The sequence below is a fragment of the Acomys minous genome (genome assembly GCF_964271855.1).
Source record: "Acomys minous genome assembly, chromosome: 9".
Taxonomy (NCBI): Eukaryota; Metazoa; Chordata; class Mammalia; order Rodentia; family Muridae; genus Acomys; species Acomys minous.
In genome coordinates, this window is record NC_140490.1 from 77,975,029 (window position 1) to 77,998,865 (window position 23,837).

At 42.3% G+C, this 23,837-nt stretch overlaps 1 pseudogene across 1 annotated transcript; it reads right to left on the minus strand.

Annotated features, from left to right (window-relative positions):
• Positions 1-2,122: 2,122 nt before the first annotated feature.
• On the minus strand, positions 2,123-18,651 carry LOC311606160 (E3 ubiquitin-protein ligase pellino homolog 2-like; annotated as a pseudogene). Its single transcript has 4 exons — positions 18,171-18,651; positions 8,180-8,367; positions 2,830-3,340; positions 2,123-2,249 (listed from the first exon to the last, which is right to left on the minus strand). The product of its transcript is annotated as an E3 ubiquitin-protein ligase pellino homolog 2-like (transcript).
• Between the last annotated feature and the right edge of the window lie 5,186 nt (positions 18,652-23,837).

The following is a 23,837-nucleotide window of genomic DNA, read 5'->3' on the forward strand; positions in this document are numbered from 1 at the left end:
ATACGGAGGCTCCTAACTACAGAGACTGGTAAGCAAAAATGAGAGGCATTGATATTTTATGAAGAGCTCTCAACTCTCCTAATACAGTATTTGTAATAACTTAAAAACAATTTCCCTCCTAGTACTGGAAGGCAAATTCTACTACAATCACATTGATGCCAGCCCCGGCACATTTCTGCACCTATGTTAATTAGTCTCCTTAGTAGAGCCCATCATGTTTTCCAATGGCTTTCTCCTTTCTCTATACCCTAATCCCCAAAGTCTATAACCAGTTACATCACGTGGCTTCCCTGAGGCACAAAGGTACCAAACTCTATAATTAACCATGAGGAATGATATAAATATGTTCTCTATTTATATTAAAAGATTTTAATTCTTTTGGGCCACAGAAGTATGGAGGGGGGCCAGAAAGCTTAATACTTACTCTGCAGTGTGAACTGTAGCTCTTTTTGAAAAAAAAAAGCCCAAAAAAAAAATCAGAGAAACGTTGACAGCCACAGTCTGCGTAACCCAGCAACACTGTTTAATAATAATAATAATAATAATAATAATAATAATAATAATAATAATAATAATAACAGCAACAACAATAATTTTAAAACACTAGAAAAATAATCAGAGCTATACCCCATTCACTCTGAATTTTTTTCAGAAGAAAATGACACAAGCAACTGAAAAACAAATATCACTTATGGAGGCATGACATGAGGTCTTGACTTCTGGTCATGCTGAGATGGGGATGGGCAGTTGGTGATGTACTTATGTACAGGTGGGGGTCGGTTAGCATGCATCCTTTAAAGTGATGACAAGTCAAACCTGAGAACAGACTGACCTTGGAGAAATTTCCTTTCTCAACTGTGTCCTTTTACCTGGATGAACCTGAGTCCTTTACTCTCAAAAATGAAATTGCTTCCTAACTTGAAAAGCTTTCTTCAGTAGAAAGTGACTTATCAGAAGTTGTGCAAGTCAGCATGGCTTCCTTTGCAGTGTGACACCTCTGCTATCCCTCTGGCAGGGCGGGAGGGGACCCTCACCTGGAAACCAAAGGAAAAGATCAAGGCGGCACAACTGCCACTGAAGAGCCTTCAGCTTATTGCCCGAGCTGAGTTTATGGTGTCAGGGACTCTGAAGGTGGGGTGCCTCCTGTATTTGGGGGCATATGTCATATGCAGAACTATAGGACTGGCACAAAGCAGTCCTGGTATCAGAGTGAACTTCACTGAAAAAAAAAGCTTTTTTTTTTTTTTGGATAGGTGAAATTCAACTTTATCTTATTAGATTAAGCCTAAGATAGCAAGATTTCTCAAAGTATCTTTCTCCATATGACAAGAGGCTGCGAATACATTCTCTAACCTTTCTCTGAAAACCAGCGCTGGGCGCTCTGGCTGCCTCAGATGACATCCAACAGGATTCTCTAGAAAGTACTTCCCTCCTCCCTCCCTCCTTCCTTCCCTCACTCCCTCCCTTCCTTTTTTGTCTGTAGGTGATCTATGTAGAGCAGTAAGAAGACTGCTGTTGGATTTTCACATCATAAATATAATTAAAACAAAACAAAAAAATCCATCTTCCTACACAATGGTCTCCATGGGGAAACAGCTATTTTTAAAATAACAGGAAAGCTCAGCATAGTCAAATTAAGCAGCAGCATTAAACAGTAATTAATATTATCATTTTGCTCTTAAGAAAAAGTACTCAGATAGGTTTAATTTGCTGAAAATAGGCAAACTGTCTGCTAACAGGCAAAATATGGAGAAACCAATTCAAATATGGATGTATCAGGATCATATAATATATGCCTGACACCGGTGCGACACAGCTCTGCAGGCTGGGCACTAAGACATCTGTTGAATACATTTCTTCTACATGTATAAAAAGGATGTAAATCTTGCCCAAGTTTACAAAGGAAAAATAAATCTTGCTTAAAACGTTAAAGTTAAAATAAAAACATGGCAGTTGAAATCCAGTTATTACACAGGTATTAAAGTTTAATCAGGCAGACCTCAATGCTGCTGCTGCTGCTCCGAGCATGCAAAACACAGTTGTATCTGTGGGCTCCTGCCTAGTTTCATTATCAGCCCCGTTTCCCCCAGCCCAGTATGCCTTTCCCTTAACAAACAGCGTTATGAAAGTAGAATCTACAGTTAATGGCAAAATCTTCACAGTAACATGTTAATAATGTATAGATGGCTGTCCAGGGTGTCAGTCCACTGGACCTTGGAAAGTCAATGTGATGCAGTTCTGTTCGCCAACTGTGGGCCCTTGTCTGCAGGCGGAGGAGACACTCTCTCCCAGTAAACTGTGTTCCGACATAGGTGAGCGGACCCCTGCCAACAACAACCCAACAGACCCAAATGTGTTAAAAAAAAAAAAAAAAAAAGATAGTTCCTTGCAGATCCTAACCTGCACAGGAGGTGTCAAAAGCTGGCTCTTTGAAGAAATACATATCAAAAGTACCCAGGAGACACAAGCCCCAGGAAGTGTCCTGGGAGTGTCTCCTGCTATCCTCCATCCCTCCCATATAGAACTGTCCTTGTCCTTTCTTTAAGCTTAATGAATTAAAATCTAGTTGTTTGACTCTTTTGTCTTTATTTTTATTAAAGTGTAGTCTGGCCTTTTACAAGCCAGAGGCCCCCTTTCCCCCCTGGAAGGGACGCAGATTTTTCTTGCCTCAACCTGGCTGAATGCAACTGCCCTGCGTTCCTCCCTGCCAAAAAGGCCTTCTTCAAGGACTGGTTCTCAAAATGGAGCCTTCTTCAGGTAGCCTCCAGAAGGCTGAAGAAAACTCTGGGGCCAGATTCTGAGCCCAGCCTCCGGGAGAAAGGAACCCACAGCCAACCAGCCGCGTGGTGCAGAACGGACCGGCGGCTTGAAATGCGTGGGTTCCGTGGGTCAGTGGAATCAGAAACCAGTACTTTGCAGACTTCTCTGAACACACGTGTCAGCAGGGGGAGAAAGCGTGAGTTGGGGGGGGGGGCCCTGCGTCAACATAAAAATCCTGCCTCACAGCCCAGACAGAGAGGGCTATAGGGTCCCACACTCCTGCACATGGGACACTCCCTCTCATTGACCTCTGTGTCGTTCCGATGGCCCCAGTTATGGTAGCCATGCATATGGCCGCAACTCAGGTATGCCCAGGGCGGCTTCTCCTCCACCCCCTCCTTCTGGTTGATCTAGGGAAGGCCAGGGCGTTGAGGCTCATGGGGCACTGGGGTTGGGTTGCCTTCCTGCCGTGCTTCTGACTCGGAGTGTGAAAAGGGCCATCTGTAGTTCTCCAAAGAAGAGTGGCCCCACACAGGTCAATGGGGGAGCTGTCTTACAGGACACTGATCTCAGTTTTCACCTACAACAGGTTCAACAGATACACCTTTAAAAGCAAAATCTTCAGACTGTGGGGGCAAAGGCACCTCAACACCCTTTCCTCTGTAAGGGGAAAAACAGAAGACACAGGAAGGTAACATATGCAACTAAAAAGTACATGGGAATTGCCCTCCCCAGCCTCAGGACACATAAACGTTCAGGGTGAAACACTCAGAGCCTTTTAGGTTCGATTAATGCAGCAGTTACTTTAAGAGTCCCACAAACATTACACTTTTATCTTTAACTTTTTATGTGGAGAACACACCCATAGACCTTATACGGGATGAGTGCTGTCTTGCCTTTGAAGACCCACACTCTTCTAGCAGAACGTCCAACACACTGCAGGTGACCCTTAGCTACGCACACCTTGATCTGTCTTTCACCCATGTTTTTCCTAAGGTCAGAGGCAGAAGTCTTCATGGAAAGCCTTTTGTTTTCAGAGGGCATCTGTCTGTGCCAAGCACCCCGTGCCTGCACAGGTCATTTACAGCTGACAAGCAGCAGGGTCAGGCACTGTCAGCAGGAAGCAGCCCACTGCTAATACTAGATGCATACTAAACCCTGAAGGGATCAAGGCTAAGGAGTCAGAACCGCAGTCTGCAGCAGTGGGAGGCAGGCATGCCTGGAACCGGGGGAGGCCACTGTCGCACAATGGCTGACACTACAGTCTGAGGCTTTTGGCCTGTTAAGGACCTGGCTCTGTCCTTTATAGCTGTGTGACCTTGGGGGTGGTTATTGGAGCATACTGCCATACTCTCCCCTTCTTTAGAATGTAGAAGGTGGCCCTGAGGCTTAAACAGATTACAGCAAGCTGAATTCTTGGAAGCGAGGTCTGGCATGTGTGGGTTCCTTTCCCCTAGAGGCTGGGCTGAGAATCTGGTCACAGAGTTTTCTTCAGCCTTCTGGAGGCTAGTTGAAGAAGGCTCTGTCCTGAGAACCTACCATGAAGGCCAGGGAGGGAGCAAGGTGCAGCCACACTCAGCAGGGGTTGAGAAAATAAAAATCTGCATCCCTTTCAGAGGGGGAAGGGAGCCTCTGGCTTGTGAAAGGACAGACCGCACTTGATTAAAATAAAAATAGTCAAGAGTCAAAGAACTAGGTTTTATTTCACTAATCTTAATGATAAAAAAAGACAAAAAGAGAGAGCTGGGGGAGGGAGAGAATGGGGAGTGTGCTGCTAAACCTTCCAGCCTCTGGGTTTTTAAACTAAGAGTACTTGACTAGCAGGAGACACTCCCAGGACACTTACCCCCACCCTCCCACCCCACCCCCCACCCCGGGCTTGTCTCCAAGGTACCTTTGATATGTTTTTCTTCAAAGAGCCAGCTTTTGACACCTTTTGTGTGGGTTAGGGTCTGCAAGGAACTATCTTTTTAACACATTTGGGGCTGATGGGTTGTTATCAGCAGGGCGGTTGCTCACCTATAGCTTAACTGGAGGAAGAGGCTCCTTTGCCTGCAGACAAAGGCCCACAGGCATGCAGTAAACATCATTGATGCTAATACTCTGATGAAGATAGGTCAGGATGGGTTCTGCAAGAATTTTTGCCAAGAGCCACCCTGTTAAGGGAGCTCACTAGGCATGTGGGCTGGGTAGGAGGTAATCTGGTGTCTGCAAGGTCTTGTACCATGATGCCCCTCCCCCCCAAATGGCTTTCAGCCTCTGACATGCTGTCAGGAGCTATTGGCTTGGAGAAGTCCAGTAGGCATGAGAGATCTCTGGAGGTGATCTGATATTTGCAAGGTCTGTATCATGATGTACCCCAGAATTGCTTCCAACCTCTGACTACCATGTCAATTGTGCTTTGCTGCATCTCTCTAAAATCTAGCATTAGAGCCAGGCATGGTGGCACATGCCTTTAATCCCAGCACCTACAGAGGCAGAGGCAGGTGGATCACTGTGAGTCTAAGGTCAGCTTGGTCTACAAAGTGACTCCAGGACATCCAGGACTACATTCATGGCCAGCCTGGTCTACAAAGCGAGTCCAGGATAGCCCAAGATTACACAGAGAAACTCTATCTCAAAAACCAAAAGTAAAAACATCTGGTATTGGTGTAAACTGTTATTTTCTGGGTACTGACCAGCTCAGATTGAGCAAACTTCCTACAGGATCTTGTTGAAGATGTACTGTTTGTTGTTTAGATGAATTAATCCCTGATTATGGAATTCCTGATTTGATTCAAATAGTTTTAAAAGTCAAAGTTAGTTTATGCCTGTAATAAATACCTTTGTGGACCTCCAGATGCCTCACTAAGGATAGCCTTGTAGTAGATTTGTGGCTTCAGATAAGCCTCCACTGCAGATGGCACCATGAATCCTGGTATTTCACCATAAATATAGGCAAGTTTATTTAAACTTTGCATGAACCTAAATGGAATGAAGCTACCTTGATATGTCTGAATTTACTCTGTTTCTTAGAATGAAAGACAGATAAAATTATTGTCTTGAGCTCATAATGAACTAAGAGATAGCTAGATAATGTATAATTAGGTCCGTCCTAATTGATAAGTGGTATACTTTTGTAAGTTTCAAACCCTATTAACCTTAGACTCTGCCAACGTTCATCATTCTGAACTTACTATGAGCTTATGTAATGGATACATAGATAAGAAAGGCTTAGCTTTAAAACATGTAACCAGTTTTATTTTAGAATTCATCTGTTTCGTGATTAATTTTAGTCTGTTGACTAAGAGGTAATTCTCTTTTCTCAGAAGTATAAGTATGGTCATCAACAATAAATAGGGCTGAAATTGGGAAGCTTAACTTCAGTTGAAGTCGAGATGCCCAAATTCATCCACCCTTTCTCTTAAATGTATGTGTGTGAGTGGTTTATTCTCTCTCTCTCTCTCTCTCTCTCTCTCTCTCTCTCTCTCTCTCTCTCTCTCCCTCTCTCTCTCATTTCTTACTTCCCTGTAGATTTGCAAATGAGCTAGCAGACTCATTTTTATCAGCCTAAGTTTACACCATCTCATTGGAGATCTCCGCAAAGAGGCCTGCCTGCAGATCAAAGAACCTCCTTTTATGACCCCTGTGCAGTTTCTGGCTAGAAGCTGCTTTTACAGCCTCATCCATAGGAAATTTGTGGTCAGTTTAAATTCTCCTCCTTGGCCACAGTATAGCCAGTCCCTAGAGAAGAAACCTTGGGCTCTTTTTCCCCTTCCCTTCTTTCTCTTTCAATTGGTTGCCTGAGCCATCAGCTCTGGCCACCCAAGAGATGAAGCAAACAAGACAGACATCCGCATGCAGCCCCAAAGACCCTACCCTGGACCTCTTCAGAGCAGCAGCCAAACATTAACAGATTTTTCCTGAATGGAGATTTGGAAATGACATCAGGATCCAGGAGGAGGGTGATAAGAGCAGCACACCAGAGAGGTGTGATTACCCTAAGCATGGAGTGGACAAGGAACTCACATGGCCTTGGGAACTGAACAGGCTAGGGAACTGTAGGTGACAACATAGCACCAGGCACCAGGCCTGGGCTGGACAGCTGGGTGGAGAGGTCTGGGTGCCGAAAGAGAGTCAATGTGCCTTTCCTTAGCTCCCATCTAGCAGTAGTAGACAAGAGAGTCCCTAGGAAGGCCTTGTCTTGTGGTTATCCTGTTGTCTCCATGTCAACAGGTAAATCAGTTGATCTGGGTCAATCTTGTGTAAAAGTCTTGGATCATCAGAATCATTCTTGTTAGGAAATTGTTTTCACAATACCTTTCCAATTTACAATTTCTTAAAAAGTATTCAAATAAAACAGAGTTTGCCTGACCTTTCACAGAAAATGTTTTTCATGTGTATTTATTGGAGACACTAAGAAAAGGCTATTTTCTGTAAGGTGAAGGGGCCTTGCTTGTCCCTGAAAGGTGTGAAATAGAAATAATGAAAATGACACCCTAGAAGTAGGCCTCAGGTGTAGGACAGCAAACTGTCCACCAGGCCCTGCTTCCTTTCTCCATCCCAGAAACATCTCGTTGCCACTTTCATCTGAGCCCATAGACCACACGCCCTCACTGCTGTGTGTTTTGCCTATGGCTGCTTCGAGAACTGCCTCCCTTTCTATAACCCAGAGCTTCTCTCCTAGCTTCTATGCAACAAAGGAGGAGGGAAAGGTGAATAGGTCTTTTAGGGCTTGTGCCGCACTTATGGTGTGATCAGACCTCAGACTGCCACTTGGCAGTGACACTTCTGAGATGTCAGCCTGTCGTAACAGGTCTGGCCTCAAGTAAAATATTCTTTTTCTTTTTTAAAAGATTTATTTATTGTATATGAATGCTTTATCTGCAGAAGAGGGTATCAGATCACATTATAGATGGTTGTGAGCCACCATGTGGTTGCTGGGAATTGAACTCAGGACCTTTGGAAGAGCAGGTGGTGCTCTTAACCACTGAGCCATCTCTCCAGCCCAAGTAAAATATTCGTTTTCCTCTGGTGAACAATACTGAGAATGCTACTAATTGCTAACCATGAACCTAAGGGAGGGTTCATGGCAAGTTGAGTATTTCTTAATTTTAGAAAATCTAGACTTTTGTTTAATTTAAAAATTTCACTCACTGTTTGATACTGCCCAGGATTTTTTCTGGATTAGTAAAGTGTTATGGGGGAAAGATGAATTCTGCAATGATAGTGTAATAAATGACTGTTCTCCTGGAGTGGCCCACCCTGAGGATAGACAGCCACACTTTCCAACTCTCCAGAGCCTGTAGCATTGCTTCTGGACCAGGGAACTGCACACCTGCCTTGCACCAAGGCTCTGAGCTTCAGCAGGGGAGAGTGACAGTTGCCACAAAGTGTCTGTGCTTTGGTCTGTTTTCCAGAATGGAGGCCACTGACTCACTAACTTTCCCCTCTCCTATGCCAACCTGGTCTCTCACAAGATAATCACATCTCCACAGACAGATATCTCTCACCATATTCAGGGCTGTGACTCCTCTGTAAAACCACCCTGGGAGTGCATCACCAGGACACCATTGGTGGTGAGTCTGTCCATGTGCCATCCATGTTCTTCCACTATGCTGCATTTTTCTGGAGAACAATACCACAGAACAGAAAAAGCCTGCTAAAGTGATACTTGAGAAGCAAAACTCCGGAGTATCCTTAAAATACATGGGAAGCCAGTCAGGCCTGGTGGCACACTCTTTTAATACCAGCACTTGGGAGGCAGAGGCAGGCAGATATCTGTGAGTTTGAGACCAGCCCCATCTACACAGTGAGTTCCAGGCCAGCCTGGTGTAGAAAGTGAGTCCAGGACAGCCAAGGCTACACAGAGAGACCCTGTCTTGAAAAAAGAAATACACAGAAAAGGTGGAAAAGAGCAAAGATGTCATTTTCTACTTAAAGCTGGAAAGTGGAGGATAAATGTGCTGCTCTGACAATGGGACAAAAGCTAAGCTGTCAGAAGCTGAACATTTCATCTCTGACCACCCACTGTATGTTCTCCTCAGGAGCTTAGCTAGGGCTGGCACCTGATCTCCTCACTCAGGGACCCCTTCCCCTGTGTCAAACCTGGAATCTAAGCCTTCAGTTCTTTCTTGAGTGTCACTTCCACCTGCTCTTACGCAGGTACCTGAAAAAATAGTCTAAAGAAGTACTTTTTATCAAACATACAAAATTTTAAAAATTAAGCCAACAATTGGGGGGCGAGTGTGTTTCCATGCAAACTGCTGTGTCTATCCTTGAGGCGATGGCAGCAGTGATAGGACAGACACCCTCTCATCCTCGTACATGCACTGCTTTGAAGCCCCTCCCCTTTCCCCTTCTGGCCCTGTGGCACTGCAGGGAGGATCAGAGTCCTGCTTCATGTAAACCCATCAGAGCAGCCCCAGGCTTGGAGGCCTTGTGACCGCTGTGAGGTGGCTATGCCCAAGTACACAGCCACTTCTTTCTCAGGGAGCTGCCCCACACAAGCAGATGCTGGGAAACGCAGGAGCAGGTGGCAGACTCAGGAACAGACCTCCTCCTCTTCCCAACCCTCAGGTGGCCACTGCACCAGGGGAGGAGTGGGCAAGACAGAGAGAATCAGGTCCAAGATGTTGCAGGACCACTGCATCACCAGGGCTGAACTGGCTTTCCTCAGTACTTCCTGTCATATTTTCCTTTAGGTCACAATAGACAGTTTTCTCTCCACAACGATGTTCAGATTCAAGAGGTATTTGTATTAAGATAGGTTAGCTACTAAAGCTTTCAGGGTTAGTTTATCAAGTACCCCTTGAAGGCAGGGCTTTCTGTTTTCTGTTATCACATAAAGCAGGGGATACAGCAAACGCTCACCTTTCAGTGAACAGCTAACAATTTCCTTTGTACACTAAAGATCTGAATTTGGCCACTTATTTTTCCCTTTGAAATAAACCTCCCAATTTCACCATAAATGTATGTGTGCATGTGTATGTATATATATATATATATATATATATATATATATATATATATATATATGTATGTATATATGTATACTGAGTAATCTACAGAGTGTTTTCTTTTTATTGAGGCACGGTCTCTCTGCAGTACGACTGGCCTTGAACTTATAACCCTCCTGCTTCTCTCTCCTGAGTGCTGCATACACGTGGCCAGGTTTTTAACACTGCCTTGGGCTGTTCTTAAAACTAAAACATCGGGGAGTTCCAAGATGACAGCGAGCAGCGTGCACCTTGCTTAGACGCCGGAGAAACCAAGGCAGAAAATTGGACTTATTTCATAAGCAGGAACACCAAGTTCCCCACCCAACTACAGGGGGAGAAACCATAGTGCACCAGGAACAAACTAAGGACAACCTTGTGCAACCCCAAACACGGGGGAAAAGCGCAGACCCCCCGAGGAGCAGAGCATCCGCAGCGACAGCAGCAGCAGCGGCAGCCCACAGCTAAAGCAGAGCGACAGGATAGCAGTGGTGGCTGTGGCGCCAACAACACTAGCAGGGCTTGCTGAGGTAGGCCTCGAGGGACAAAACACTCGCAGTGGTGATTGGCGGGGCGGGGATTGGTGAGCTCAGCAGCGGGAAGTGGCAAGCAACAGGGGCTGCAAGGGACTGTGTGCAGTGACCGTGGGTGACAGAGAATGGACCAGTGCCTTGTTTCAGTGGAGAGTGGCAACCAGCAGGGAGAAAGGGGAGGTCAGACTGCTGAATGGATCAGTGCTCCAAAGTGGAGTAGCCTGTTTATAGAGCAAAAGATTAACAAAACAAAAGTCACACAGCATCTGACATCTAAATCACAGATTCATTGTGTGGTGAATCCCTTAGAGGAGACAAACAGCCAGAGGAGCCCTATAAAACCACAGAATCTAGGTGGTAGAGCTCAAACAAATAAAGACACAGAAGGCAGAGTCTGAGAACCCAGTATAGAAAACAGCTCCTTATCAAAGGTACTCACCCCCAAGACCACCAGCTTGGAAAGCCCAAGCCTCCTAAGCAGAAGCCTAAAGGAAAGAATAAGAGGTCTAATAACAGAAATCAAGACATTTTGGCTCCACCAGAAAGCCCAGAAACCAACAGATATCCTACTATGGCAGAGTCATAGGAAGATGACCTCAAAACCATGCTTATACAGCTTTTTTGAGAACTATAAAGAGGAAATGAATAGAGCCTTCCAGGAATTCCAGGATAGCACAAACAAGTGAATAGAAGCCATCTGGGAGAAACAAGATACCACAAGCATACAGGTGAAGGATTTAAATAAAACAATTCAAGACACGAAAACAGAGTCAGACAATATTAAAATATCACAAATCGAGAAAAAAAGTGAAATGGAACAATTAAAAAAGGAAGCAGGAATCCAACAGACAAGTATAACTAACAGAATCCAACACATGGAAGAGAGAATCTCAGGTGCTGAAGATACAATAGAAGTAATGGATACTTCTCTCAAAGAAAACCTTAAAACAGAAAAATTAGGGACACAAAGCATCCAAGAAATTAAAGACACCATGAGAAGGCGTAACCTCAGAATTATAGGAGTTGATGAAAAGGAAGATGCAAAGTTCCAAGGTTCAGGGAATGTTTTAAAGAAAATTTTACATGAAAACTTCCCCAATCTACAGAAGGAGATACCCTTGAACATACAAGAGGCCTACAGAACACCAAATACACTAGACCAGAAAAGAAATTCATCCCGGCACATAATAATCAAAACACTAAACCTGCAGTATAAAGAAAAGATACTAAAGGCTGCAAGAGAGAAAGGCAAAATAACATATAATGGTAGATCCATCAGAATTACACCTGACTTTTCAACAGAGACTATGAAGCCAGAAGAGCCTGGTCTGAGATTATGCAGACTCTAAGAGACCACAGATGCAAACCTAGGCTACTATATCCAGCAAAACTTTCAATCAACATAGATGGGGAAGTCAAGATATTCCATGACAAAACCAAATTTAAACAGTATCTAAACACCAACCCTGCTCTACAGAAAATAGTAGAAGGAAAACATCATCACAACGATAGCAGCCACACCCAAGAAAATGCATCATACTGATAAGTGCACACCAGCAAAACCAAAACAGACATGCCACACATAATCACCACTAACTCCACAATAAAAGAATCCAATAACCATTGGTGAATACTATCTGTCAATATCAGTGGTCTCAACTCCCCAGTAAAAAGGCACAGGCTAAAAAAATGGATGCAAAAACAAGACCCTTCAATATGTTGCATTCAAGAAACACATCTCATCAACAAAGACAGACATTACCTGAGAATAAAAGGCTGGAAAATTTTTTGTCAAGCAAATGGTCTCAGGAAGCAAAGCAGGAGTAGCCATTTTAATATCCGACAAAATAGACTTTCACATAAAAGTGATCAAGAAAGATTGAGAAGGACACTTTGTCCTAATCACAGGAAAAATCCACCAAGAGGACATCACCATCCTAAATATCTATGCCCCAAATATTAGGGCACCTGCATTTGTAAAAGGAATACTTTTAAAGTTTAAATCACTCATTGATCCCAACACAAAATAGTGGGAGACCTCAACACACCACTATCACCAATGGACAGATCCTCAAGGAAGAAATTAAGCAGAGAAATAATCATGCTAACAGAGGTCATGAATCAAATGGACCTAACTGACATTCACAGAGCTTTCTACCCAAATAGAAAAGAACATACTTTCTTCTCTGCACCACATGGAACCTTTTCCAAAATAGACCATATAATTGATCACAAAACAAGCCTCAATAGGTACAAAAAACTCAAATAATCCCTTGCATCCTTTCAGACCACCATGCCCTAAAGCTGAGCATCAACAACAATAGAAATAACAAAAAGCCTATGAACACATGGAAATTGAACAATCTTCTACTCAGTGACAACTGGGTTAGGGATGAAATACAGAAAGAAATCAAGACTTCCTAGAGTTTAATGAAAATGAAAGCACAACATATCCAAACCTTTGGGACACAATGAAAGCAGTGCTAAGAGGAAAATTCATAGCACTAGGTGCCTTCACAAAGAAACTGGAGACATCGCATATAAGCAACTTAATGGAACACTTGAAAACTCTAGAAAAAACGAAGCAGACACACCCAAGAGGAGTAGATGGCTGGAAATATCAAACTCAGGGCTGAAATCAATAAGTTAGAAATGAAGAAAACAATTCAGAGAATCAATGAAACGAAGAGCTGGTTCTTTGAGAAAATCAACAAAATGGACAAACCCTTAGCCAAACTCACTAAAAAGGAAAGGGAGAGTACACAAATTAACAAAATTAGAAATGAGAAGGGAGAAATAACAACAGATACTGAGGAAATCCAAAGAATCCTTAGGTCTTACTTCAAAAGCCTATACGCCACAAAATATGAAAATCTAAAGGATATGGACAATTTCCTTGATAAATTCCCCTTTCCAAAGTTGAATCAAGATCAGGCAAACAAATTAAACAGTCACATATCCACTAAGGAAATAGAAGAAGTCATCAAAAGTCTCCCAACCAAAAGCCCTGGGCCAGATGGATTCTACCAAACCTTCAAAGAAGAACTAATTCCAATACTCCTCAAACTATTCCACAAAATAGAAACAGAAGGAACTCTTCCAAACTCATTCTATGAAGCTACAATCACCTTAGTACCTAAACCACACAAAGACCCAACAAAGAAAGAGAATTTTAGACCAATCTCCCTTATGAACATAGATGCAAAAATACTCAATAAAATTCTTGCAAACCGATACAAGATCACATTAAAAAGCTCATCCATCAGGACCAAGTAGGTTTCATACCAGGCATGCAGGGGTGGTTCAATATAAGGAAATCCATTAATGTAATTAATCATATAAACAAATTGAAGGAAAAGAATCACATGATCGTCTCTTTAGACGTGGAAAAAGCATTCAACAAAATCCAACACCTTTTCATGCTAAAAGTCTTAGAGAGATCAGGTATACAAGGCACATATCTAAACATAGTAAAGGCTATATACAGAAAACCTATTGCCAACATCAAGCTAAATGGCAAGAAACTTAAGTCAATCCCACTGAATTCAGGGACACGACAAGGCTGCCCACTCTCTCCATTGCTCTTTAATGTAGTACTCGAAATCCTAGCTAGAGCAATAAGACAGCTAAAGGAAATCAAGGGGATACACGTAGGAAAGGAAGAAGTTAAAGTTTCCCTTTTTGCAGATGCTATGATAATATATATCAGCGATCTCCAGAAGTCAACCAAAGAACTCCTACAGCTGATAAACAGCTTCAGCAAAGTGGCAGGATACAAAATTAACATGAAAAAGTCAGTAGCCCTCCTGTATACAGAGGACAAAAAGGCAGAGAAAGAAATTAGGGAAACCACTCCCTTCACAATAGCCTCAAACAACATAAAATATCTGGGAGTAAATCTAACCAAGCAAGACCTATATGAAAAAAACTTCAAGTCTCTACAGAAAGAAATTGAAGAGGATATTAGAAAATGGACAGATCTCCCATGCTCATGGATTGGGAGAATAAACATAGTAAAACTGGCCATACTACCAAAAGCAATCTACAGATTTAATGCAATCCCTATCAAAATACCAATGCAATATTTTACAGAACTAGAAAGATCCCTCAACTTCATATGGAAAAACAAAAAACCCAGGATAGCTAAATCAATCCTATACAATAAAGATCTACTGGCGAAATCTCCATCCCTGATCTCAAGCTGTATTATAGAGCAACAGTAATAAAAACAGCATGGTACTGGTACAGAAATAGGCCAATCGACCAACGGAATCAAATTGCGGACCCAGATATACACCCACACACATATGGCCATTTGATTTTTGACAAAGAAGCCAAAACGATACAATGGAGGAAAAGGGCGTTTTCAACAAATGGTGCTGGTCCAATTACATGTAAAAAATGCAAATAGATGCATATTTATCACCCTGTACAAAACTAAAGTCCAAGTGCATCAAAGACCTCAACATAAAACCAGACACACTAAATCTGTTAGGAGAAAAAGTGGATAAAACCCTAGAACTCATTGGCACAGGAGACAAATTTCTGAATAGAACACCAACAGCTCAGGCTCTAAGATCAACAATTAATAAATGGGACCTTATGAGGCTGAGAAGTTTCTGCAAGGCAAACGACACTGTTAGCAGAACAAAGCAAAAGCCCACAGATTGGGAAAAAAATTTTACCAACCCTACATCTGACAAAGGGCTGATATCTAAAGTATATAAAGAACTCAAGAAATTAAACACTACCAAACCAAACAACCCAATTAAAAAATGGGGTTCAGATCTAAGCAGAGAATTCTCAAAAGAGGAATGTCGAATGAGAAACACTTAAAGAAATGTTCAACATCCCTACTCATCAGGGAAATACAAATCAAAATGATCTTGAGATTCCATCTTACATTTATCCAATTAGGTGTATCAATAACACAAGTGACGACACATGCTGGAGAAGATGTGGCAAAAGGGGAAATCTTCTCCACTGCTGGTGGGAGTGCAAACTTGTTCAACCACTCTGGAAAGGAATGTGGCGCTTTCTCAGAAAATTGGGAATAGCTCTACCCCAAGACCCAGCTATACCACTCCTGGGCATATATCCGAAAGATGCCCCACCATGCAACAAAAACATTTGTGCAACTATGTTCATAGCAGCCTTATTCATAATAGCCAGGACCTGGAAACAACCGAGATGCCCCTCAATTGAAGAATGGATAAAAAAAACTGTGGTACATCTACACAATGGAATACTATTCAGCTATTAAGAACAAGGAAATCTTGAGTTTTGCTGGCAAATGGATGGAGTTAAAAATGATCATCCTAAGCGAGATAACCCAGACCCAAAAAGACACGCATGGTATATACTCACTCATATGTGGATTTTAAACCAACACCGACATCCTAGGAGAGACTCCACCCAGCAGGACATAGGGACATTTACAGAGACTTAAAGCTGGACAATGGACAGAGTCTTGAGTGTGTAGAGTGGCCCAGTCAGGCCACACAGGAAGAGGTCATATATAGTACAGGGGATATTAGATAAACTAAGATCAGATGGTAGGGGAGGAGAGCTCCCCTATCTAAGGACTAGGGGAAGGAGGGAAAGGGGTTGAGAGAGGGGATGGGATCGGGGGTAGATGAGGGAGGGGGTGGGATCAGGAGGGGAAGAGAGAGGGGTCCACAATTGAGATGTAAAGAACTCAAACTACAGAACAAGCAGGTAATTTATATTCTTAATCACACTACATGGGAATAGGTCTGAGACTGGCAGAGGTATAAATGTATAGGCATAGAGAGGCCTCATGTGGACCACAGAAACTCTGTGAATTACTATTAGAGGCCTTTACTAGTAAGGAAAGAAGGAAGATTTGTAAATGCTTTATGTCGACCCATACACTTTAATTGTTCCGGGCATCCCGCAAACCTCATACAATTATAATGTTAGAACTGGATAATACTTGTAAGAGATTGTGTTTTCAGAACAAAATAACCAGCTGGATCAGACTTGAGAGGAATCAATCCCCCCCAGCACAATGGCACTGATATCCTGCATCCTCCTAGATCCAGCCCTGGATGATTCTGTTCTTTTTACTCATCAGAGTTGGACAGCTTCCTGAACAATATTGTAGAAAACTTCTGATCCAATTAGGACCAACATTGCAATCTCCTACTAAGCCTGAAATCTCTCAACATTTAAAAACTGAATCACAAATGAAATCACTATATTGCTTAAGCATTCTCTCCAATTTTGGGGGGCCCACTCCAAAGTATTATGTGCCCCAATTGAACCTGAAGAAACCTTAAGAGAACGATGCTCCATTCCCTCAAAGGGTGTGGGGGGCACAGTTGTATAGGTTGCGGTATGTTTGCCTGTTCTAATTGGGAGGTGGTCATAAGTCAATATTGGTCTTATACAGAGAAAAAATTAGGGGAAACACAGGAATGTCTCTCTTTGCCTTTATCTTGCATACATAGGCAAGGAGATGGGAGCTGAAAGGAAAGAGAGATTTAGGGACATAAAGGGAGGATAGAACAAAAGCTAGATGATTGAACCTACTCCTTAACTCAAGGCCTTAATTGTTACTTATAGTGAAGGGTATGTTTAAGTCCTTGCGATAGAGTTCAATATATTGATACAAAACATGGGGATGTCAAATAATTGGCAGATTTTAACACAAGAATATATATCCTAAGTCTAACAGATAGATATGACTATATCGATATATGAGGTAAAATAGTTGAATAAGGTCTTCAAAAGCCTCAGAGACAACACAGAATATAGCATTTAAAGTTGTTCTCACAATCCTAAACTTCTTTGACAACAAGACAAGTTAACTCCTGACAACAACCAGCCGACCTCAAAGATGATGATGAGCATCAAAGAGCCTTCTTATGGACATGGCTTCAAAGGTGGCAAAATAACAACTGGGCAAATTGTCCTCGTTCCACCACTAACAGAATCTGCTTAAAAATGGGCAATTTAGATGCAGGCAGAGTAGACAGCTGCACTCTGCCAAGTCAGGGTAACCAAGTCCTCTATAGTTCCTGCCCTGGGAACAAGTCTGGCAGAAATATAGGCCAGAAAGCTGAAGATGAGGCTCCAACACTATACAGTGTATTGGGGGACTGGTCAGGAGGTAAACTGTCTTAAGTAAATTTGTACATTTTGGAAACTGCTAACCCACACTGCTGGTTCACTCAGGAATTTAAGTTTTATTCCTTCTCAGGTCTCTGAGGGGCATTGAAGACAAGATCATATAGTTCTTTTTCTGTTTTTGTTTTTGTTTTTGGTTTTTCGAGACAGGGTTTCTCTGTGTAGCCTTGGCCATCCTGGACTCACTTTGTAAACCAGGCTGGCCTCGAACTCACAGCGATCCACCTGCCTCTGCCTCCTGAGGGCTGGGATTAAAGGCGTGCGCCACCATGCCCGGCTTGATAATAGAGTTCTTTAACCAAGTTTAGCTGGTTGGGGGACAAGATCATTTTAGATCAAGATAAAGAAGTTAGGCTATTAGAGTTGAGATAAAATAGATATTGAATCTCATTCGGAGATCTAGACTCAACAAGACAGGAAAAACACTTACTTCAAAGGAGACAGATGCAGATGGCCAAGTCACTATGAATGTAACATATATAGTACTCAGTATTCTCATGATTGTCACATGGTTCTCCCTGCTGTATGTAGTTTGTTTTACACATGTGTGATAAAATAAAAGCATATATATATATATATATATATATATATATATATATATATATATATATATATATATATAGAAAAAAAACCCTAAAACATAAAAAAAACCTTCTAACTACAGACTTCACACTAAGCATGTTCTCTGCAATTAACTCCATCACAGCAGTGGTGGAGTTCTGAAACCAGAATATATTGTAGAACTTACTCCAAGAAATATATTTCTGGAAGAGTCAAATCCAGCTGAGAATACTAATGCTGTGTATGGCTTGTTCCTGTCACACATGATCCTGCAGGCAAACCTAGAGGTGGTGCTCTGTGTGATCTGGGCATCATAGATCTGACTGCCAAAAATGGTGTTGATGACCATGAAGTTGATAGGGCTCTCTGTTGATCTGCCCACTTGAAGAAACCAAACACTCTCATGACTCATATGAAAACCATCAGGCTCTGTGTTGTACTCACAGGAACAGGGACTTGGGACACTGTCAGCTTCCTTATCTTTGTTTAACTGACTTCATGCTCTTCCTTGTTATCTAAGAGAGAAGTTACAGGGAATAAGGATCAGATCCTTTCTAAAATCTAGTTCATTTTATCAATGGACCAAGACCTAATGGGACTGATATGACCCCTCCCCCACTACACACGTGTGTGCATATGTGCATGCATGCATGCATGCGTGCATGCGTGTATGCACACACAGACCCACAAGCATGTATAAGCCAGAAGACAGTCTTAGATATCATCTTCAGGGATGCCATTCACCTGCTATGAGAAGTCTTTCTTTGTCTGTAGTTGACCAGTTAGGCTGGGCAAGCTGTTCAGCCAAGCTGTAGTGAGCCCCATTTCCACCTCTCCAGTGCTGAAGTTACAAGCACACATCACCACCCTTCGTTTGGGTTCTGGGGCTTAAACTTAGGTCCTCAGGTTTGTGAGCTCCTCTCAGCCTGAGGTGGGTGTGTACAAATGCACAACACTACAGGTATAATGCTGTACAGTAGATTCCTAGATCTTAGTCATTTTGTTTAAGTGCAACTTTAGCAAGAAAGCTCAATTTTCTATTCTGGGAGAATGAATGATATTAGATTTTCCCTCTTGGATCAAGTTGGAAATACTACTTTTACAGCAAACTCCTCTTTGTTTTCTATTTTCAGAGGAAGCAAACTTTTAAAGAAACAAAGGGACTCTGCTTGCTAAACTCCCTAAGTCAGTCAGTCCATGAACAAACAAAGTGCTTACCCTGGAGGACAGAGGGAAAACACTGGCTGCCATTGCTCAGTGAACATGAGAACATGGGATGTGGGGCTTACCCAAGTCAGCCCAAAGCTCGGAGTGTAAGTGGAGGGAATATTTAAAAGACTGCTCTTAGCACTTCATGTCTAGATTAAAATGAAACCTCTCTGGAGAGGGCTAAAGTTGCCACCAATGTTATTGTTGCTTCCTTTCCTTGGTAAGATTTCAAAGCTGCCAGGAGATCATATTTCACTACATATTAGAGTCCTAACAGAGCCTTTCCTGTTCAGTAGATTCCACTGAAACAGGTCTTGCCTTCCCCTGTTAACTAGAAGCACGTTTGCTTATGTGTAGGGACATCCTCAGGGTGTGATATTAAACACGTATGTACTGATGCTCCCTATCTGTCTGCCTGAAGGCAGCAACAGACATGGCCTCCAGTCGAAACCATTTACATGAAGGCGAAGAATGCCTCACTGAGTACACCCAAATGTCCTCGCCTGAAAACAGAGGATTCAGGAGCTGCCCGTGGGATGAACATATAGGCCTGACATGTATGCACATAAGGACATGAAAATCAACTTCCATGGTGTTTTTATTTTGATCATGAATTCTATCTGAAAAGATAAATGATGTAAAATATATGATTTTTTTAAATCCAAAGGAATAAAGTAAAAAGAAGAGCTGCTCCATCCTTTAGCTCCACATGCTTTCCAGCAGGTCATGAATTTCCTTTGTAAACTTCTCCTCTATGTCCCCATGCACAGAGTACCCATACCAAGCCAATAAGCATTACTTCTTTCTTGTTTATTTAATGGCCTTTAATTCCTTGATCCAGTGAAATGTGCCTGGGATAAACGAAGTAACTAGTTTCACTGGAACCCATCAACCCGAGCAGATGTATATTGCTTAGCTATATGCATTTCAGACTTAGAAAACATGTAACTTGCTTAAAAATGCAACATAAAAATCTAAAGGAGAGATAGCATAAAGCCATACAACATAAGCCATATTTATAAAGCTGGGCAGACTCCCCTCTGCTGGATTAGTTTTCAAGATGTGTAGCACCCACACTGCATATACCCCGATGTATCGAGCGAGGGACAACGAGTTGAAGAATCACTTCAGACAGCAGGTCATCCATTCTAAGAGAATGCTGTTTAATAAGGAGGGCCAAGGACTTTTATACAGTACAGAGGCAGGTAGAAAAATACAAGACTATGTAGATGGGAAGTCCCCAGGACAAGAGGAACCATGTAACCCATGTAACCAGGGTGCAAAACAGGAACTTGTGGTCAGCTCAGCAAGGCACAATGTTCACAACAGGAAGCTGCCAGGACAGAATAACAATTACATACCAGCCAGGGCATAGCCCCAGGGGGCCCAAGCCTAACAGTTACCAACAGGTCCTACCTTCATATAAATTAAATGAGCTCCTGTCTTAGGTTGCCAGGACATTAGTCATCTGCCTTACCCATCCTCGGTACAGCTTCTCAAAACACAGTCGCCCTGTCTTAGGTTGGCAGGGGCCTCCATCATTGGATACTCATTTATCAAGGCTAAACCAAATTTTGGGCAGTGGGATTATCCAATGCCAGGGATACAAGGACCTGTTCGGTCTAGAACTGTTGAATGGCCTGTTGTTTTTTCATGTAGAAGCATTGGTCACCTTAGCTGGGGTAATGCAAGCATGATAATACATAGGATAACAAGGAAGGATATGAACATCCCACAAATTATCAATTTGTTCTTGCAACAAGGCTGTCTCCTGATTAAGATTCTGAACAGTCAATTGAATCATGAAGTCCAATGAATTTTGAGTAGATAGGGCACTGGCCACCTCCTCAAAAAGTTTGTCCAAAATCTAAATTCTGGGGGATGACAATTCTAGTAGCTGTTGCAGCAGTGGCAGCTAAAGCGATGGCTCCGATAATGGCGGCAGTGATGTCAAAGTCTCTCTTTTCTTGAAAGAGGATCAAACTGATCTCTTCTGTATGCTTCACTGGAAATGGAACTACTCCAGGCACTCGTACTCGTGATGTTCCTGCCTCTGCTTCCTTCAGCAAATCCTACCGGTGTGCACCACCACAACTGGCGTCACGATCGGGGGACTTTTCACTGGTGTCCATGCTGCCTCCTGAAGGCTGATGGGCAGATGGATGAGAGACAGGATGCACACAGCACCCAGGAACCCAAATGGGTACCTCATTGTCCTGTGGGAAAACACAAGCAGAGCCTCAGGCCCATACCAAAAGAGGATCCAGACCCTTTCATACACCAGTGGACAGATCCTTCCACTTCACCATTCTTTTATGTCTTGTAGAAGGTCTCCAATGTTTATCTGCAGCAGGAGCATCAATAGTTTAAAATTTTAAAATATATAATATATAGGCTAATTGTGGATGTGGGGTAGTTTTTCCGCTGTATTCACCCTTCTTTATCTTATATAAATAAGCTTTAAGTATACGGTGTGCCCATTCTATAATCGCTTGGCCCTGCGGATTATGGGGAATGCCAGTCTTATGTAAAATATCATAGGAAGAGAGAAAGGATGCAAGCCCTGCACTAGTATAGGCTGGTCTATTATCAGTTTTTAATTGTTTGGGAGTCCCCATGTATGAGAAGGCCAGCAATAAATGCCTTGACAGCCTTAATTTTTTCTCCTGAATGGGCAGATGAGAAAAGGAGTCCAGAATATGTATCAATGGAAACATGTGCAAACTGCAATTTACCAAAACTAGGAACATGAGTAACATCCATTTGCCAAATGTGATTAGGCATGAGTCCCTTAGGATTGACTTTAGAATGTAAAATAGGAAGGAATTCAGCACATGATGATCAATCCTTTACTATTTGGATGGCTTGATTTCTAGATACTGCAGTATGGTGTCACAAGGATTGAGCATTAAGATGAAACTTGGCATAAAGTTGGGGAGCTTGATCCATACCGGTCGTTTGAAAACAAAGCATGGGCGTTTGAGTTAACTGGTCTGCCTTGTGATTTCCTTCAGCTAAGGGACCAGGTAAGGAAGAGTGAGTTTACAAATGCCCAATGAAGATGGGTGAGATTCGACACCAAATAAGCCCTTGTAATTCCAACAGCAAGGATTGTACATTAGAGAGAGGTGAAATATATGGACAAGTCTTTAGAGGGCTAAAATTTGAGTTACATACTTACTATCAGAAAAAATATTAAGTGGCTGGTCAGGAAAGAGTTGTAAAGCTAATATAACTGTCTATAATTTAGCTAATTGTGCAGACCAAGTGGGTACAGTTACGGACTTGCTTACAGACTCTTATACTATGACGGCAATACTTTTAGAGGTTTCATCAGTATACACCACTCTGGCCTTAGGAATAGGTTGTTGTTTAATTATTTTAGGAAAAGTCACAGGATGTTACTTTAAAAAGTCACTCAACTTATTAGGATAGTGATTATCAAATTGACTAGAAACAGAGGACAAAAATATGGTCCAGTCATCATTATTGTTTTGTAACTCTAATAATTGTGCTTCAGAAAGTAGTGTAATAATATGATCTGGGTTTTTACTGAAGGTTTGCATACTAATTTTACAAGTTTTGAAAAGAAGCAACACCATAGCCTGTGGATATGACAGAACCATTTTTGCAGGCAACACTTTTGACTGAACCCATAAGATGGACCCAGTTTGCCAAAACAGCCCAGTGGAGGCATGGGTTGTACAAAAGATTAGTCACTGTAATGTTTGTTTCTAATCTACATAATTAACATGTGCTTTGGTCAATGCCTCTTGCACTATCTGCTTACATGCACGTCCCTCAGGTGTTAATATTTGGGCAGAGGAGGGATCTGGATTACCCTGAAGGATATCAAAAAGAGGCTTCAACTGACCAGAGGAGATTCCTAGGCTAGGTCAGATCCAATTGATGTCTCCTACGAGCTTTTGAAAATCATTTAAGGTTCTCAAAGAATCTAAATGCAAGGCAATCTTTTGTGGCTTGATGCCATTTTGAAGAAGTTGATGGCCTAAATATTGATAGGGGTGTTGTTGTTGAATTTTCTCTGGGGCTATCTGTAATTTGGCTTGTTTTAATACTCCTTGTAAGGCTGCTAAGGCATCCGAGGCTTCAGATTCCAGTTGGGCCGCTATCAAGATATCATCTATGTAATGAATGAGATATATTTTGGGATACAGCTTTCTAACTGGTTTGATGGCAGCAGAAACATACATTTGACACATGTTGGGACTATTGGCCATACCCTGAGGTAAGACTACCCATTGGTACCTCTTATAAGGTTCCTTAAAGTTTCCATATGGGACACTAAAAGCAAACCTATGAGAATCCTTAGGATGCAAAGGGCTGGTAAAAAAGCAATCCTTGAGGTCAGTCACTATCATATGCCAGTTTTTTGGAATGGCAACTGGAAGAGGCAATCCGGGTTGAGTACCCCCATTACTATCATGGAGAGATCGACTGCATGGAGGTCTTGCAACAGCCTCCACTTACCAGACTTCTTTTTAATAACAAAAATAGGAGTATTCCAAGGTGACATAGAAGGTATTATATGGCCAGCAGCTAGTTGTCCTTGAACTACAGCATTAGCATCCTCCAGCTTTTCTTTAGAAAGGGGCCATTGTTCTACCCAAACAGGGTCATCTTT